The sequence below is a fragment of the Ictidomys tridecemlineatus genome, chromosome 3, assembly GCF_052094955.1.
Source record: "Ictidomys tridecemlineatus isolate mIctTri1 chromosome 3, mIctTri1.hap1, whole genome shotgun sequence".
Lineage (NCBI taxonomy): Eukaryota > Metazoa > Chordata > Mammalia > Rodentia > Sciuridae > Ictidomys > Ictidomys tridecemlineatus.
In genome coordinates this window covers 177,408,587-177,418,805 of record NC_135479.1, presented here as the reverse complement: position 1 = coordinate 177,418,805, position 10,219 = coordinate 177,408,587, and the positions used below count along the sequence as shown (strand labels likewise).

Below are 10,219 nucleotides of genomic sequence, written 5' to 3'. Positions count from 1 at the left end.
CTGGCCGCCCCTTCCTCCCCTTCCCTCTTTCCCCTTGAGCTCTCTCCCTGCTGCTGCTTGTCCTAGGTCGCGTGGCTCCCTAGCCTGGGCTCCTCCAGTGGGTCCCGGGACCCCTCCCACCCAGCCACCCAGCCTCATGCTGGCCGCTGGCAGCCTTTCCACACGCAGGGCCCTCCTTTGGCCCTGCTAGGGTCCAGGTCCCTCTCTTGAGGATCTACTCCCCTGGATTGCAGAGGAGTGCCATCAGCTGGCCTCTGCGCCCTGAAGGCTCCCTAGGGGAAACACAGCCCCGCCCCTCGCCTGGGCCCCCTGGGCTGCAGGAACCCTGACACCTGGCAGTGGACCTGGGCGCTGCGCCAATCTTGGCCTGCGCGCGATCCCCTCCCCTCCCTCCCCTGCCCTCTCTGCCTTGCTTGCTGCCCCTAAGCCCAGCCAGCCCTCCCTATCCTCTCCCTGGAGCTTTAAGCTCCTGGGCTGGGCCCCCCAGCGCGTGTTGGTCGTCGTGTCGTCGCGTGGCGTGCCATGGCGTCGGGTGGCGTCGCTCCAGGTCGTCGGGTCGGACGGGGGCCCCTCGCTTGGGCCCCCTACCGCGCGCGCTCCCCGCGGTCCCCCTTGCGCCGCCCCCCCACACCGCACCCCTCTCTCTCCTCCTCCTCCTCCTCTGGCCGCCCCTTCCTCCCCTTCCCTCTTTCCCCTTGAGCTCTCTCCCTGCTGCTGCTTGTCCTAGGTCGCGTGGCTCCCTAGCCTGGGCTCCTCCAGTGGGTCCCGGGACCCCTCCCACCCGGCCACCCAGCCTCATGCTGGCCGCTGGAAGCCTTTCCACACGCAGGGCCCTCCTTTGGCCCTGCTTGGGTCCAGGTCCCTCTCTTGAGGATCTACTCCCCTGGATTGCAGAGGAGTGCCATCAGCTGGCCTCTGCGCCCTGAAGGCTCCCTAGGGGAAACACAGCCCTGCCCCTCGCCTGGGCCCCCTGGGCTGCAGGAACCCTGACACCTGGCAGTGGACCTGGGCGCTGCGCTGACCTTGGCCTGCGCGCGATCCCCTCCCCTCCCTCCCCTGCCCTCTCTGCCTTGCTTGCTGCCCCTAAGCCCAGCCAGCCCTCCCTATCCTCTCCCTGGAGCTTTAAGCTCCTGGGCTGGGCCCCCCAGCGCCTGTTGGTCATCGTGTCGTCGCGTGGCGTGCCGTGGCGTCGGGTGGCGTCGCTCCAGGTCGTCGGGTCGGACGGGGGCCCCTCGATTGGGCCCCCTACCGCGCGCGCTCCCCGCGGTCCCCCTTGGGCCGCCCCCCCCACACCGCACCCCTCTCTCTCCTCCTCCTCCTCCTCTGGCCTCCCCTTCCTCCCCTTTCCTCTTTCCCCTTGAGCTCTCTCCCTGCTGCTGCTTGTCCTAGGTCGCGTGGCTCCCTAGCCTGGGCTCCTCCAGTAGGTCCCGGGACCCCTCCCACCCAGCCACCCAGCCTCATGCTGGCCGCTGGCAGCCTTTCCACATGCAGGGCCCTCCTTTGGCCCTGCTTGGGTCCAGGTCCCTCTCTTGAGGATCTACTCTCCTGGATTGCAGAGGAGTGCCATCAGCTGGCCTCTGCGCCCTGAAGGCTCCCTAGGGGAAACACAGCCCCGCCCCTCGCCTGGGCCCCCTGGGCTGCAGGAACCCTGACACCTGGCAGTGGACCTGGGCGCTGCGCCAACCTTGGCCTGCGCGCGATCCCCTCCCCTCCCTCCCCTGCCCTCTCTGCCTTGCTTGCTGCCCCTAAGCCCAGCCAGCCCTCCCTATCCTCTCCCTGGAGCTTTAAGCTCCTGGGCTGGGCCCCCCAGCGCCTGTTGGTCGTCGTGTCGTCGCGTGGCGTGCCGTGGCGTCGGGTGGCGTCGCTCCAGGTCGTCGGGTCGGACGGGGGCCCCTCGCTTGGGCCCCCTACCGCGCGCGCTCCCCGCGGTCCCCCTTGCGCCGCCCCCCCACACCGCACCCCTCTCTCTCCTCCTCCTCCTCCTCTGGCCGCCCCTTCCTCCCCTTCCCTCTTTCCCCTTGAGCTCTCTCCCTGCTGCTGCTTGTCCTAGGTCGCGTGGCTCCCTAGCCTGGGCTCCTCCAGTGGGTCCCGGGACCCCTCCCACCCAGCCACCCAGCCTCATGCTGGCCGCTGGCAGCCTTTCCACACGCAGGGCCCTCCTTTGGCCCTGCTTGGGTCCAGGTCCCTCTCTTGAGGATCTACTCCCCTGGATTGCAGAGGAGTGCCATCAGCTGGCCTCTGCGCCCTGAAGGCTCCCTAGGGGAAACACAGCCCTGCCCCTCGCCTGGGCCCCCTGGGCTGCAGGAACCCTGACACCTGGCAGTGGACCTGGGCGCTGCGCTGACCTTGGCCTGCGCGCGATCCCCTCCCCTCCCTCCCCTGCCCTCTCTGCCTTGCTTGCTGCCCCTAAGCCCAGCCAGCCCTCCCTATCCTCTCCCTGGAGCTTTAAGCTCCTGGGCTGGGCCCCCCAGCGCCTGTTGGTCGTCGTGTCGTCGCGTGGCGTGCCGTGGCGTCGGGTGGCGTCGCTCCAGGTCGTCGGGTCGGACGGGGGCCCCTCGCTTGGGCCCCCTACCGCGCGCGCTCCCCGCGGTCCCCCTTGGGCCGCCCCCCCCACACCGCACCCCTCTCTCTCCTCCTCCTCCTCCTCTGGCCTCCCCTTCCTCCCCTTCCCTCTTTCCCCTTGAGCTCTCTCCCTGCTGCTGCTTGTCCTAGGTCGCGTGGCTCCCTAGCCTGGGCTCCTCCAGTGGGTCCCGGGACCCCTCCCACCCAGCCACCCAGCCTCATGCTGGCCGCTGGCAGCCTTTCCACATGCAGGGCCCTCCTTTGGCCCTGCTTGGGTCCAGGTCCCTCTCTTGAGGATCTACTCCCCTGGATTGCAGAGGAGTGCCATCAGCTGGCCTCTGCGCCCTGAAGGCTCCCTAGGGGAAACACAGCCCCGCCCCTCGCCTGGGCCCCCTGGGCTGCAGGAACCCTGACACCTGGCAGTGGACCTGGGCGCTGCGCCAACCTTGGCCTGCGCGCGATCCCCTCCCCTCCCTCCCCTGCCCTCTCTGCCTTGCTTGCTGCCCCTAAGCCCAGCCAGCCCTCCCTATCCTCTCCCTGGAGCTTTAAGCTCCTGGGCTGGGCCCCCCAGCGCCTGTTGGTCGTCGTGTCGTCGCGTGGCGTGCCGTGGCGTCGGGTGGCGTCGCTCCAGGTCGTCGGGTCGGACGGGGGCCCCTCGCTTGGGCCCCCTACCGCGCGCGCTCCCCGCGGTCCCCCTTGCGCCGCCCCCCCACACCGCACCCCTCTCTCTCCTCCTCCTCCTCCTCTGGCCGCCCCTTCCTCCCCTTCCCTCTTTCCCCTTGAGCTCTCTCCCTGCTGCTGCTTGTCCTAGGTCGCGTGGCTCCCTAGCCTGGGCTCCTCCAGTGGGTCCCGGTACCCTCCCACCCAGCCACCCAGGTTAATGGTGGCGCTGGCCCTCTTTTCCCACAGAAGGCCCTCCTTTGTATCTGCTTGGTTCCCTGTCTGATCCCTTTCTTGATGGTCTACTCCCCTGGATTGCAGAGGCGTGCAATTGGCTGGCCTCTGTTCCCTGAAGGCTCTCTATGGGATACTGTGCCCTGCCCCTCATCTTGGCCCCCTTGGTTCCTGAAGCCTGATGCCTTGCAGTGGACATGGGCTTTTAAGGAATCTTGGCCTTTTGCAATTCCCTTTCTTCCCTCCCCTGTTCTCTTGCCTTGTGTTCCCCCTTACCTAAGCCATCCGTCCTTAACTTCAGAACTTTAAGCTCCAGGCCTGGGGCCTGCTCCTAGGTTTGGCCCCTGAGCATTCTGGTTGTGTTGTCTTGTGGCGTTGGGTGTGGTAGCTTTGTGTTGGGTTGAACATGGTGGCCCATTGCTTTGGCCCCCTACTGGGCTCACCTTGGTTCTCCTGCTTGGCACAGCCTGTTTCAGGCTCTTTCCTTTCCTCACACCACCCCTTTCTTCCCTTCTTAATTTGTGTTGACTTAGACAATGGAGTAGCTTTTGTGCAGAGGTGACATGATTACTGACCAAGAGTTTAAAGATTAGATGGAAGTTACATACTGCCTATAGCCTTCAGAATTCTGGTATAGTTTAAAGGATGTGAAGGACTTTATGTCTTAATTGGAGAAGCTGTTTCAGAAAATTACTTATATGTGATGAACTTCTCCGTATTACATTCTTGGGGATTAAACCCACTCCCTCTAGAAGGACTGCATTCTCTCCTTATAGGATAACATACTTGAGGCCCACCTCTTATTAGGGGATCTTTGGGAGACTTAAGAGAGATAGGAGAATTAACCCTTAGACAACAGCTTCAGGCCTTAGGGAAAACTTTACAGGTTCTCAACCAATGGGTTAGAGAAAGATTGCCACTAAGTTGACCCAGGCACACATTTCTTTAAGTATGAAGATTGAGTCTGGGTCAAACAATGGAATATTCAAACACCTAAACCTTTTTGTAAGGGCCCTTTCACTATTATTTTGTCTACCATAACTGCAGCAAAGTTTGCAGAAATAGGTCCCTGGATGTACTACATCAGACTGAAGCCTGCAGCTGCGAACTGGGAGTGCACTCTATATGCTGCTATGTCCTTGAAGCTGATCATCCCGAAGAAAAAGGAGCACCATAGAAGCTTGAGGATCAGAAGGACAAAAGCCCTGCTCCAGTCACTCCGGAAGCTGACTGGTCTTCACATGGCCGAAGCTTGAGGAGACCACAGCCTTGTTTCAGCTATACTGGAGAGACTTGCAGATCTATCCTCTGTGAAAGATAAACTTCCCACCGGACTAATGAACTATTTCAACCTCTAAGATACTTCTTATAATATAATGCATCGCAACCCCTTGCTTTTAGATATATACCTAATTCTTTGTTTGGTTTTTGCTACTGGTGGGATAACAAATAAAAAATTTCATTTATCTTTTTTTTTCTTGCTTAGATAAATTTTCTAGGATTTGTTTGGTGTTACTAGTTTGGCTTTGTTAATTAATGCTGCTTAACCTATCCTAACTAAAATTTTAGTCTATTATTTAGTTTGGTTTCCTTTGATAACCTTAAGGAATTCTGTCCTACTCCTATTTCAACCATGGAGATCATGTGAACCATATGTCAGGACAATCCACTATAACTAAGAGGTGGTAGAACATATATTTAGGTCCTGTCCTGCCAGAGGAATGCTATAGATGGATGACTGTTTGAAAAGACAAAAGAGGTTCACTGGAAAGAAACTTGATTCAGGAGGTCACCAATCTTAGGGTAAAGATAACTGGCCAACCCAGAGGATTATTGTCACTTCTTGTTCCACTACCTGGGCACAAAATGGCGGTTGGAGTTATACAACCCCTATTTACATGTTAAGCAGAATTATTCACTGACAATCTGTACTAGAAATTATTATTAATCCGACTGCCAGAGCCTTTGACCTCCTAGCCACACAAGAAACCAGATGCCAGTGGCTAACTATCCAAACCACCTGGCATTAGGTTACCTAATGGCTGAGGAAAGATAAATATGTGGAGAGTTCAACAGCTCAGTTTGTTGCATCCAAATGGATGACAAAAGACAAACAGTTAAGAATATAGCCAACAAGACATGAGAAGTAGTACATGTACTAGTTCATACCTAGAAGGGCATTAAAGTTTGGATCCCAAACATGCTTTTGAGAGATGGTTGTCAACCCTTGGTAGATTTAAAAGCTTAACTGGTATAGTGGGTATTCTGTTGTTAACCTGTTTATTGCTCTTATATTTGGCTACACTGTGCATAAAAACTACTGAGTCCACTAAAGAAGCTGCTATTGAAAGGATGACAACAACTAAGGTTTTGACACTGTATAAGGCTTTAAGCTAAGGTAATGGTAATGATGCTCTTAAATTTAAAGGATTAAATTATGGGGAGCATCATTAAAGGGGGAATTGATGTGGCACCCCCTATCTCCACAGAAAAGTGTTAACTGGGCTTCTCCTGAAATCTTTACCAAGTCTGAGTTTAGTAGTGTCAGCAAAAGAGTCACTGCAAAAGAGTTAAATGTAGACAAACTTCCTATTTTCATATTGCTCTGTTTTAGTTGGCCACTGGCCAGGAAGATGCCATCACTCCAGGTGCTGGGCTCCCCCTTACTAGTTTTTCACAAACATATCCAGCATAGTAGTTTGCAGAAATGTGCAAACAAGATCTGGCCTTGAGCTGTGGATTCACAGAGATGTCTAAATTCTTAAGATAAGTTACTAACTGGGCTCCATGCTAACAACTGGCAGGGGGAGGAAAGAAAGTGGAGAAGAAGCTCTCCCCTTCTCAAGTATTGTCCTTGAAGTGTTAACTTTCCCAAAACAGGGAAAGAGAAAGCTGTTTTTATGGAATTTTTGCAGACTGTGAACTTCTGAGCCCCTCCCCTTACATTCTGTATATAAAACTCTGAAACTCCCTGAACTTGGGGTTCAGGAGATTAATTGATTACAGCAAAGGCTGAACCTGGCTGCAGCCAAATAAAACTGTTTCCTGCTATCTTCTATGCCTTGCCTCGTTTATCCCTACAAAAGTACTGTGATATCTTGGTATTGCCTGGACCCTCCCCTCCCCCTGCTTCTCCCTAGCCAGGGGTTGCTGCAGTATAGCTGGGCAAAATAACCGGGAGGTGACAAGCAACTTGAAAGTTGAAGCAGGAACTGGTTTATTGCAAAAGAACGCAGTGGGAACTGAGCAGAAACTCAAGGTACTTGGCACCCAAGGTACCAGGAGACGCTTTATTTCGGGAAGGCTGAGGTATATACACCTAACTGATTACACACAGCTTGACTCAATTAGCATCATCTAGATACAGCAATCAGCCAATAAGGAATCCCCACCATCTAAATGGTTCGGCTGCGTTGCCTCACAAACCACTCCTCCTGGCAAACTGCCAGGCACCATCTTGAGTTGATTTGCGGTCCCCAATAAGGGGTTCTCAAATGGGTTCTAGCTCCCCACCAACTACCACCCCCCTAATTCTGACCTGAAGGTATCCTCTCATAGTGCCCTCCTTTGGTCCCGGCCTCTCTTTGAGGTTCTACTCACCTGGGGCAGAGGAGTGGAATTGGCTGGCCTCTGCACCCTGAAGGCTTCCTAGGGAAAACAGCCCTGCCCCTCTCATGGGCCTCCTTCACCACCCAAGCCCTCAGATCTGGCAGTGGACATTGGCCTTGTGCTGACTTTGGCCTGAATGACCCCCTCCCTTCCTTCCCCTGCCTTCTAGCCTTGCATGCTGCCCTTACCCTCAACCCAGCCTTCCTAACTCTGACTCTTCATGCTCCAATCTCTGGGCCTGGCCACTCACCTGAGCCCCTGAATGCATTCCTGGTGTTGCCTGGCTTCGCATAGTATCTCTTGGAGTCGGTTCTGCCCAGGGAGCCCTTTGCTTGAGCCCCCTAGATCACTCCCCTCCTTGCCATTTTGTTGACATCTGTCTGCTCAGTGTAGCAGGGTTCCAGATGCAGTACCAACTCCCCTTTCTCTCCTTCCCCTAGCACTTTCCCCTGGAGCTCAGGCCTCCTGCTCTTTGGGTTCCTAATCCTCATTTTGTCAAGTGGGTCCCTTGCCTGGACTAGTACTTCAGTCCTGGTTCTTGTCCCTCTCTGCACCCTGCAAAATCCCGAGCCATGACCTCCCATTGCTGTCCTCCTGGCACTTAAACCTTGGCAGGTCTGCTTGGCACTGCCCCTGGCACTTGATTTTCATTTCAGCCAGGGTACCATATGGGTAACACAGCCCTACTCCTTCACCCAGGCACTTTGCTCTCCCTGGGCCCTTAGTCCTGCACCCAGAACCCTGACACCTGGCAGTGGCACTGGCACTCGAATCTGCCTCCCTCCTGCTGGATCCCTGATCCCAACCCTCACCCATCTTGGCCCTCCTTTCACCCTCTTCCTGGCCCCCCTTCTCTTTCCAGGTCCCATTTGCGTGGTTATTGGTTCTGGATTCTCATTGGGGAAAGGGTGCCTTATGGGAAATAGAGCCCTGCCTTAGCCCCTTGTTCTCTCTGGGTCCTTGGTACTGCACCCGGAACCCTGACACCTGGCAGCGACCCTGGGCCTGGATCCTGCTTCTCCCCTAACAGATCCCCAGATTCCCTCCATGGTTTTAGCCCTCGTTCCCTCCTGACCTGCGGGAGAGATGGGGAGAGCACGCCCCGATCAGGACAAGCCAAGAAAGGAGAGGGTAGACTGACCGCCCGCATCCAGTCCTCCCTCACTGGAGGACAATCAGACGCATCAGTGAGACCAATCAAAGCAGGAGCTCCTTTATTGAGAAAACACACACAAAGCTAATATAACATATAGGAGCCAATCAGGATAAAGGTCAGCAGGGTGGGGAGAGTTCACATGTAGACTCATCCTACAAGCAGTAATTGGTGACACGAGCTGTCCTCGAGGACAGAAGGGTTCTGAGCCTATCCTAGAGGTGGTCCGATTTTTCATCACAACCTATGGTAATGCCTTCTGGCTGATCACCAGGCGCCATCCTAGCCATGTGTAGCCCCAAGACCGGGAAGTGGGTAGCAGCCAGCAAGTTAGGTTTCCTCTTATCTGACGCAACATGTCCCACATGTTACATCATGCCCTACATGTGTCCACTGTCCTGAGCCCCTTGCCCCAGCACCAGCCCTTGGTTCTCCATTCCTTGGCCTGTTTCCTCATTTGAGCCTCTGGTGATCCTTGTTGCCCAGGGCGTCCCTGGGCATTGACTGCTGGTCCCTTGCTTGGGCCGCTTCCCTGTTCCCCTTGATTTCACTGCACTGCAGACCACTAGTGCTGCCCCCCCCTGCCTGGCCCCAGCCTCTTCTGCTCTCTCATGGCATGGGCCCTCCTCTAGGTCCCTCACATGGGCTCCTTATTGGGGTCTTGGCCCTCACCCCACTAGCACCCATCCTCCGGCCCTTCCCGCTGTGCCCTCCTTTGGCCCTTCTATTGTCCCTGTCCCTTTCAGGCCCCCTTTCCTCATCCCTTTCCCAGGATACTCACCCAAGCCCGGGGAGTGGACCTGGCTTCTTGGCCCTTCTGGCTCCCTCAGGGAAATGTAGCCCTGCCCCTTGCCTGGGCCCTTAGGCCTCCCTCAGCCTGGGCCCTCCTCCCCCATCCTGGATACCCTTCAGTGGATCCGGACCTTGAGCCTGCCTCTTCCTGAGCGACTCGCTCCCCTCTCTCCTCTCCCTGCCTCCCTAGGTCTTCCAGGGCCCTGGCACTTGGCTCTCCATTCCTGGACCTGGCTCCTTGCTTGAGCCCTGGCTGCCCTTCTCCAGGACTCTGTCCATGTCCCTGTCCCTTGATTCCAGGCCCCTCAGTTGTGCCACTTCTGTGCTTCCCCTCTCTCCTCCTTTTGCTGTGGTAACCTGGTACTGCTGGCACCCTCCGTTCCCTCTGATTCTCCCTGGACTCCTCCAATGGGACCTGGCTCCCCTTTTACCCAGCAACCCCTGCCCCCACTTCCGCACATAGGGTTTCCCCACACAGTGCCATACTTTGGCCCTCCTTGGGTCCCGGTCCCTCTCAGAGGATCTACTCACCTGTGGCAGAGGCGTGGAATTTGCTGGCTTCTGCCCCCTGAAAGCTCCCTATGGGAAACACAGCCCTACCCCTAGCCTCCTTTGCTGCCTGAAACCTGACACCTGGCAGTGGACCTGGGCCTTGAGCCTTGTTCCCCCTGTGTGACTTTCTCCCTTGTTTCCCCTTTCTCCTCTCCCCAGCCCTGCCTGGGGTCTGGCACTTCGCTCTCCATTCCTGGCTTTCTTTAGGGTGAGAACATTTCCTCTAAAGTGCCCTTCTATCATGTTGTTCTGCCTCATCTCAGACTTGAGACAATGGAGTCATCTGACCATGGACTGAGACCTCGCAACCATGAGCACAAAATGAGCCCAAATAAACTTTCCTCACCCAAAATATTCTTATCAGGTATTTTGGGCACATTGGTGAAAAACTGACTGGCATAACTTTATATATGCTTTGAGAGTGCACTCTTCCAGGAATTTGAGATCTAAGAAAGGAGTAGAAATATTTTTGCTTTAGTTCTGGAGGACAGAAGGATATCAATAAAGAAAAAGAAGTAACTAATACTGCTGCAGTCTGGCTGGGCACAAACCACGAGCCACTGAAGCAGGAACAAACTTTATTTCTGAACTCCACCAGCACACTCCACACATGCTCCCAAATGCCAGGCAGCTCCTCCAGGAACTAGCAGCCGGAAA

At 56.1% G+C, this 10,219-nt stretch overlaps 1 long non-coding RNA gene across 3 annotated transcripts in view; it reads left to right on the top strand.

Moving 5' to 3' along the window:
* Positions 1-6,509, top strand: part of LOC144376451 (uncharacterized) — a 48,372-nt gene extending 41,863 nt beyond the window's left edge. For all 3 annotated transcript variants that reach the window (XR_013436954.1, XR_013436952.1, XR_013436953.1), the window contains one exon: positions 4,504-6,509. This is a non-coding gene — a long non-coding RNA (uncharacterized LOC144376451). The remainder of the gene's footprint in view (positions 1-4,503) is intronic.
* The last annotated feature ends 3,710 nt before the right edge of the window (positions 6,510-10,219 follow it).